The sequence below is a fragment of the Oxyura jamaicensis genome, chromosome 9, assembly GCF_011077185.1.
Source record: "Oxyura jamaicensis isolate SHBP4307 breed ruddy duck chromosome 9, BPBGC_Ojam_1.0, whole genome shotgun sequence".
Lineage (NCBI taxonomy): Eukaryota > Metazoa > Chordata > Aves > Anseriformes > Anatidae > Oxyura > Oxyura jamaicensis.
The window spans coordinates 13,614,696-13,623,741 of record NC_048901.1 but is presented as its reverse complement, the minus strand read 5'-3'; positions in this window follow the sequence as shown (position 1 = coordinate 13,623,741).

Genomic DNA, 9,046 nt, shown 5'->3' with positions numbered 1-9,046 from the left:
TCCTGCCGCCCCGCTGCCGCCCGCATGAGCCTTGGAGCATGGCCAGCTTCCACGGGAGCTGGGGAGAGGTGGACACGGGGACGGGGAGGCACAGGGACACTCATGTGTGAGGTGCTGGGAGCCTCGGCTTGGTCGTCCAGGTGGCTGGAGACAGCCAGAGGGGCTGCCCCGATGTCCCCACCTCGCCCCAGGACGCCTCATCTGGATGTGGGGCCACAAATGGAGCTTGCGGCTCCCCAGAATGTGCTGGGTTGGCCCAGGAGCCCTGCAGGAAGGTCAGGGCTCAGAGGAAGATGTAGGAGGCTCCTCGGGACACAGCCTTGAGTCAAGCCATCTGGAGCAGGGCAGGGAGCAAGGAGGGTGCAAGGACATCCCGTGCTAACATGAGCACCTGGAGCAGGATGTGGCACTGCAGGGAGAGGAAGGGGCTGGCACGGCCAGGCTGGCAACGAGAGGCAAAGGAGAAGGTCGAGAGGTGATTTAACCACCTGCAATTCAGGAGGGCCTTCCTTCGGTGGAGGAACTGAATTTTTTCAATGAAACACATAGAGGCTCCACCGTCTTAATCTCATGAAATGAGAGTTGAGCAGCAGCAAGGCACGACCCGGTTGTTTTAGCTAGCAACCTAATAAATACACACGTGCTTAAAGCAAAAAAAGTCAACAGCCTTTAAATAGGAAAAAAGGGATGTGCACGGGATGGAAATTTATCACTTTGACAGAACGGGATCCTTGAAATGCTAAATGTGGTGAAAATGGCTTGGAACCATAAGTGAGGAAGGGGTCACTGGAGCAGAGCACGTGAGCCCCCGCAGCCTGGAGCTGAGCAGCACGGGGGGCTCAGCACACCTTGGAAAGGCAGGCATGGAAAAGGTGATGCAGGCCTGCAAAAGCACACAAGGGAGCACACTGCTGTTTTTCCAGGGAATTTAATGACCAAAGCTAATGAGTAGCAAGGCCCAACCTCAGCCATGGGGCACACAGGACACTCCCTGGCCCAGAAATGTTTGGAGTCCAGTGATGTTTCCCTGACTGGCGGGATGGATCCCCAGTCGTAGCCCCAAGCCTCACACACAACCTGGTTATTTTTTATTTTGTATCTTCATGTTTACTAAACAAAGGTTTCCAAGGAAGTGCTGGTACCAGCTGAGGCCGTGCTGCGAGTTTTCTGCGCCATCTGTCTCACTCCCTGGGCCGTGAGACTCTTTCGGAGACTCCTCAGATCTCCAAGAAAAGGCACTTTTAAGACATTTTTCCGTGCCTGTTGATCCAGCCTGCACACGGATCAGTCCCTGCAGTTCCACCACCCAATGACTTTGATGTCTGCAAGTCTGACACGCTCACCTCTGAAGCATTTCCCATCACATGTCTGGCTGTTTATACCTTCGAGGCATGCAGCCGCTCTCTTCTGTTTAAGGGCTGTCTTGACCACATCAGTAGAGTGAGAATTGCTAAAAATAGACAAACTGGCAAACTTCATGATATGGAAAATGACATGCTTTTGAAATCTCTGGAAAAGAATGGATTCTTTAAAGTAGAGTTTACAAACACTGATCCCATTATTTATGGTAGCTGTAAAGCGCGGTGCGCTCTGGAAGCCCCGTCCCACCGAAGCAGTGTGTAACTCATTACGGCAGCGTTAGTGTCCCCATGGCTCCTCAGCTGCGAGCTAGACAAGGGAACAAGCTTGGGATATTCATGGGGTCCAAGGGGAGCTGCTTCCAACTTCGTCCTGTGCAGGGGCGATGAATTGGAGAGAGGGGTGCAGAGGCATCTGCTGCAGACTCTTGCAGCACCAGAGGATGAAAGCCATGCAAGGAAACCAAAGAGTGGCAGACATCTCTCCTCCAATCCTTTGAAAAGTACCCAGATCACCCAGGAATCTTTCTCAGAATCCCAGGATTAAAATTTCCCTGAGACCACTGTTTTTCCTCTACCAATACATTGTCTCTCACCCACTCCAATTTTTTCACTCTTAAAGCCCCCGGTAGCCAAGGGAACGTGCTCCTTTTTATGCCAGCTGTCCTGGTCGCATTGTTTCTTTTAAAAGATTTATTGCACCACTGCTCCCTGCTCCTCTCACTATTTCCACCAGAGGATTTGCAGACGTGGGTGAGTGTTGCAGAACTGCCTGCACCTGTTCCTCCGAGTCCTCCTTCTCCTCCGCATCTTGCCCTTCTGTGAGGCTCTCCTGCGGGAATTCCTCTCCCAGGCTCGTGTTTCACTTCCAAGCTGTACCTTCAGAGCCAGGACCATGCTCCGGAGTCTTGGCACTGCAGAAGCGAGAGGTTTCTCAGGAATGTCCTCTGAGGCTCTGGGATCTGCTTCAACTGTTGCAGCCACGTTTAGATGTATGGGTGTATATACACGGAGGACATTTCTGACATCCCACCACAATGGCAAGCGATCCCTGCTCGATTCGAGGGTGACCTCTCCGCGCAGCCGGCGGTGTCCCCAGCCCCTCTTCCCGTGCTGTTCCCTGCTCCAGCTGCTGAGCTCCTGGCATGTCCCTGCTTTGGGACACCACCTCGGCTCTGTTTGGAGGGGATGCTGAGCCCTGCAGGTCCCTATCCGGGGACCGGGCTGGTGCTGCAGGGCACCAAGGCTCTCGTGGCAGTGGCTGGAGCTGGGATCTTCAGGACTTTTCCCATTCCTCCTTCAACACGTGTGCACATCCCCACCCACGGTGCTCCTCTGCACTGCTACCAGGAGGCTCTGCAGGGAAATCCCTGCCATTAGGACACAGCTCCCCCGAAATCTGATGGGCACGTGCCTGCTAGGATCTGCCCCGGAGTGGAGTCGAGCACACGCTGCCCATCAGCGGAGCAAAGTGCACAGAAACCTGGCCAGGATGTCCCCAAACTGGAGGGGGCCAAAGCCCACGGCAGCACACAGCCCAGCTCCTGTCAGCCGTGTGTCATCACCTACCATCAGCAGCGGTGTCACGCAGCACAGGTGGCATTTGTTCTGTTCCAGCTGTCCCTGGGGTCACCCTGTGCCTGGGGGGCTCTTGGCTCCCCTCTGCCGTGCTGGGGGGGCAAGCAGCACCCCGGCACTGGGGTTGTTGCTGCACTGTAGTTATTTGCTCTGCTGTATTTTTAACTTTTGCATCTGACATTTTACGGCCAGATGACGTTACGAGGGACAAGTGCTTTCCATTACGCACTGGAACGAGCTCTCGCTCACTGCCTCACAGCTCCTGGGACACAATGCCCACACAGCCCTGTGGGCCGGGTGCTGGCTGCCCCACACAGCAGGGACACCCCGGCATCTGAGCAAGCGTCACCAGGCACAGAAACGTCCTGCACATCCAGCCAGCCCCGGGAGAAGCACAATGACATTCAATGACAAATCCCCAGGGCAGGATTTGCTCACTGCTGCTGTCCCAGCTGAGGCTGCATGAAAAAAGGAAAATAAAAATGTCTGTGAGGGGAGGGCGCAAGCCCCTTCCTTGGCCCCTTTGAGAGAAAGCTCCCACCAGGATTAATTTTTCCATGGAGGGGGACATGCACGTGGCCCTGCAGCCACCCCGGCTTTAATTTCAGCCACGGGGCTGCCCCCCCGCCTCAGCTGACACGGGGACAGCGAGGACTTAGCACCATCTGGGCACAGGGAAAGTGTGACCGAGGGACAAATGCCACCCGCGCTGATGGCACCAGAGCCTGAGCACGCAGACGGCTTCGCCAGCCGCCCTGGCTGCAGGGGGGAGCTAAAAGGGCCCCGCCGGCGGCTGCGCACGGGTCGCTGCCTTGGCACCAGCCCCTCGTTGTGCCTCCTGACCGAAATTTTCCAGCCAAGGGGGCAGACACCACGCTCGTCCTCTGCGGAGAAGCCAGGCCCTGCGAGTGGCTCCCTCCCTGCTCGGCTCTGTGCCCGCAGCCAGGCTGATGGGAGGCATTCCTGCGGGGTCTGCGGCCGAGGTGACCCCTGGGGACAGCCTGGTGGCAGCGGCAGGCGGTGGCCCTGAGGGGCTATCGGCCACCCGTGTCCCCTTGGGCCGGGTGTCCGCGGGGTGACACTGCCCTGGGGTATGCTGGCAGGGCCCAGATGGGATTGATAGGATTAAACCCACCCTGCTGTTCAAAATGCCCCCACAACCAAACCCCATCTGCTGATGGCAGCCCCCAGATGGGAAACGGCCGGGGGGCGGCAGGGGCGGCTCTTTCTGGAGGAGCAGCTGCAGCCAGGTGATTAATGGCCATTGCCAGAGCTCGGGGCTTGTGCCATCTGATAAGATGACAAACCAGCCCCGTTGTGGGGGAACCCATCACGCCTCACTCAGCAGCCATCAGATAAGAGCGGCCTGGACGAGCCCCATTCATCCTCCTCACTCCTTCCCCCCCCCGCCTTCTGCTTTCACCCTGCTTGGAGCCCTTCACAGCACAGGCGATGCAGTGTGGAGGGGAAAAGAGCCAGGACTGAGTGCTTTTAGGGCTTAGGTGAGGGGATTCTGGTCTTCCACTGTATACTAGTGCCCTTGTAGGATCTCGCTGGCCCACGAGGTGGTTGTGGTTGGAGATGTGTGACTGCTCCACCGGTGACACGTCCCCAGCAGCGGTGACCTGCGAGCCTCTGTGCATGGTGCTGAGCACACGGGGACAACCCTGAGGGTCCCGGAGAGCTGGGGGGGGGGTCAGCCCCCAAGGTTCAGCTGGTGGAGGCAGGCATTAATCCCTCACAATTCAACCCCAGCTCTCCATGGCTCTTGTCATGGGATTTGTCATGCAGCAGGGGCGCTTGATGAAATTACACATCTCCAGCAACCCTCGGGGTACATTTTCCTCCCCCGTTGTTCCTGCTGGATGGAGAACAGGGACTGAGGCGGGGGGCACCCCCTGGGCCGCAGGGCCGCAGAGCGCACAGCACCCGCACACCTCGCCCCGCTCCTCCTCGTACCGGCTTTCGCAAGCGAGGCCCTGGGGCGGATTGAATTAGAGCCTAATAAAGCAGTGGTAATTTGCAAACTGGAAATGCTCCAGAGCACCCAGCACTAATTCATTTAAATCCTCCCCTCCCTTCCCCTGGAGGTGTGCGGGTGAAGGCGGCCGAGCCACAGCCCTGCTGCTCCTGCTGCCAGCGCTGCCCTCGCTGCCACAGCGCCGCTTGGCTCCCAGCGGGGCCGACCCGGGCAGGAGCCATGTGCTTGTTGAAGGGGTTCCAGGTTACAGACCGGGAATTTTGACCAAAATAAAAATTTCACATCGAAGAACCAGCTTTTGGTTGGACGATTTCGGTATTAAAAATATCTTTGCAGAAAGTATTTGGCAAAAATTTCAAGCACAGAACAGCATTTGTCTTTTCACACTAGTATTGGAATTAAAAGAGATATTCTTCAACATTTTTTTTCTTTAAAAAATAGAAACTAGAATAGGAAATACTTTTTAAAAACCAAAATTTCTGGGTGAAATGGCTGGTTTTGAGCAGTTGTGCTGATGCCCTCCTTTCCCAAAGAAGTGAGAGCTCCCGGCACGTGGCAGGGCTGGGTCCTTGTCACAGCATCCTGCTCCTCCCTTGCCATGGTGGGGAGGAGATGGTGACCCCCAGACCTCTCGTAGGGCCAGGGGGTGCCAGTCCCCTCCTTCCCTGCCGCTTGGGGACAGCAGCCCAGCATGGGGGCTGGACCGCCAAACCCAGCCAAGCACCCATAGGTCCCTCGCAATTTTGGGGTAGCCAAGGGGCCCTGGGAGCTGCAGTCCTGCTCAGCCCCCTTGCTCTCCCCGAGCTGTGCGTGGCGGTGCAGGAGCCGCTGGTGTAGGGGCTTGAACCCACCGCCGGGGCTCCAAACACAGCCCGCTCCTTGGCCGAGCCCCCGGGCTGCCTGCAGGCAGCAGGTGCCTTGAATTCGAGCTGGGGGCTGAGCCCGGTGCCTGGGGCCTTGGGGCGGCTCTGCCATCCCAGCAATGTGCCCACTAAGCAGGGATCGGCAGCGAGCAGAAACGCTATCCAGAGTTATCCGGAGCTGCCCAGCCAGCGGGCAGCAGCTGAGGCCGGGCGGCCGGGAAGCTGCCCGCAGCCGGCCAGGCTCTGAGCCCCCATCGGCATTTTTTGTGCATTGCCAGCCAAGCTGTCTGCCTCCCAGTTGGCTCCTGCTGCCGCTCGAGCTGAGGGACATGCCGGGCTTCCTTGCCCTTGCCCCTAATTTCCGAGCCTGCAGCTCACGTTGCAGGCTTCTCCCTGCGACCGCGGGCACCTGGCCGTAGCCTTTCTCGTGGGACTGCAGCCCCAGCGAGCTAATTCACCCTCCCCACATTTGCATCCCACAAATGATGCCCAACAAATACAACCGGTACAAAAACACGGTCGTTAGCACCTATATGCATTTACACATGTGTGCACACCCACCCATCGGGGTGAGGAAAGCTGCTGCCAGCGGGGCTGGAGGCGACAGAACCCCGGGTGGTGCTGAGCAGGGTGCTCCTGGGCTCCTGGGCCCTGCTGGCACCCAGCTTGCGTGGCTGCAGTCAGACCTCTGCGAAGTGTCAGTAAGGCCAACGCTCAGTTGAAACTGAGCCTCAAAGCCTCGGAAAGATTTGGCTGATCCTTATTGAAGATTTGACTGATGTGTTTGGAAAGTGTAACAAAACCCAAAGGAGAGGAGGGCCGCACGGGTTGTTTGCTTTTCTTGCTTGTTTCTGGCAAGCAGAAACTGCTGACCCCAGGCTTCCAAGTTCAGTTCCTCCGCAGGCAAACTTCCCCGCTTCAAGGGCTTGCAGGGAGGGTTTGGGTCCGCGCCTGCAGCCAGCTGTAAGCGTTTTCCCCACTGGGGAGGCCGTGCGGGGATGCTCACGGGTGAGAGGCGGCATGGTGAGCAGCCTGCCGGGGGGACCTCCCGGCGGGGGGATGCAGCCTGGCAAGAGGTGCTGCAGCAGGCGATGTGTCTGACGTTGTCCTCACGTCCTTCCAGCGTAAAATCCGCTCCGTTTTACAAACACGGTGTTTGCTGGCGGGGGGGGGGGGGGGGGAAGCAGCGCGAGGAGGCGCGGCCCTCGCCTGGGGAGGGGTGAGCAAGTCCCAGAGTGGTCACAGCTGTAGCAAGTGGTGAAGAAGTGTAGAGAGAGCTGCTGAAGCCCCAGATTTTCTCTCTGTTCTGGATCCTGTAAAGGTAGATGGGGCTCAGAAAGGCCATGCTGTGGTCTCAGGTCTGCAAAGGCAGGGCCATGTCACCCTCTTCAATCGGTGTCTGGGCCAGGGCCTTCCCCAGCCTTGGGAGCGCTCACATCTGACACTCCACTCGACCCCTGGTCTCTACCACCCCGTGCCATCCTTGTGGGCCCAGAAACATCGTGGTCTGCCTGCAGCAGACACCCAGCTCACACTGACACAGTGCAGGGAAGAGTCCCAGCACATTTCCTTAGAGCTTTGCTTGGTCTGATTCAGTCAGGTTTCGCAGTGGCTGAAAGGGCTGGGATCCTCAGATCTGAGCTGGTTTTCTCTAACCAGGAACAGCTTTTGGGTCCCTTCAGGAGCTGAAAGCAAGGATGTGAAGGCTTCTGGATTTGTGTGGCTCTGGCTGGATATCCAGCACCTCTCACCGAGGGCCCCTGAAATACCCAACAGGGCACCACGGGTGGATGGAGAAGTGGGTGGCAGGGCAGCAGCACGGACACCCCACATCTCCACATGCTGCGGGGCATCCAGACCTCTTTCTGGGGGAAAAAGGGGTGACTGCCTTTTCTCTTACACCCTTAACACCACCACTAGCGATGGGCATGTCAGAATGTTTGACTGAGCACAGCAGGAGCCTCAGGATGGCCTTAGAGCTGAATCAGGCAGCACCTACCCCCGAGCGATGTCAAGGGGCAGCACTGTGGCAAGGGGCAGGGAACCCAAGGAGCTTCCTTTTAATTGATCCGAGTTCGCTGAGCCTGCCAAGTTAATGAGTCTCCAGCAAGCAGCTTTAACAAGAGCCCACGGAAGGCTTAAAGGAATGAGATGAAAACAAGGGCAGGAATAGAGGCTTGTCTGCAGAGCCTGATCCACCAGGGCCAGTGAGGAGAGGAGGAGCTGGTGAGGGCTGGGGCAGTGCGGGGGCACAAGGTGGCCCCGAATGCGCAGCTTCAGTGCTTTGCACCTCTGCCCTCATCCTGAGCACAAACCCTGTTCCTCTGGTCCCCTGCTGGCATTAATCCGTGGGGCAGAGGGAAGGGTCGCTCCCACCCTTCATCCCCTTTGGTACTGCTTGTGTGTGAGTTCAGCGCTGGGGGGGCTGCAGGAGCACCCGTGGGTGCCGTTCTCCTGCCCCAGTGCTGTGCTGCAGCCCTGCTGAGCTCAGCCCCAGCCAGCCGGGCTGACCAGGGCCAGCTCCAGGCTCTGAAAGGGGCCATTGTGTGCCGCAGGCTTTGAAGACGAAGGCCTTGTACCAGTGCCAGGTGGCGGTGGGGTGGCCGTGGCCGCACGACAGCGCTGGGGCAGCTCCCGGCTCATGCAGCTCCTGCTGGCAGCATCCCCACAGCCGCTTCTGCTTCCTCTGCTTACAAAAAATAACACCAGCAACAAAGTTGGGGGAAAAGGTGAAGGCAAACAAGGCAGCAGCCCTTCCTTCCCCATCCCTCCCACAGCCCCTGCAGCCGCCGGGGGCTCAGATGTTCTTTGCCACCCGCGGGGCTGGGGGCTGGCAGGGCACCCGCGCGGAAGCGGCCGGGAGAAGAGGCGGCGGCGGCAAGGGCTGCGCACCCCAGCTCCTGTTTGTCCCGCCGCACGGCCGGGCCGGGGCAGGGCAGCTGCTGCGAGTTCACTGGAGCAGCACTTTCCCACAGTCGGGAGGAGTGACACATGGCTCTCACACATTCCTGCGCCGGCAGGCTCGGCCGCGCTTGGCCAGGAGTCAAGGCAGGCGGAGGGCTGCCGCGGGGAGCTGCTGATTAGCAGGTTCCGACTTTGGCACAGGCCCGCGGAGGGTGAAGGAGACGGAGGGGGCAGAGCAGGCGTGGGGGCTCCGGGGTGGCTTCGTGAAAGATGTTTAACCCTTTGGAGGGACAAAGCAAAGCCTCCCCCAGGTTTTTTTTTTTTTTTTTCCTTCCTGAGCCTGCAGCCTGCACAGGGACCAG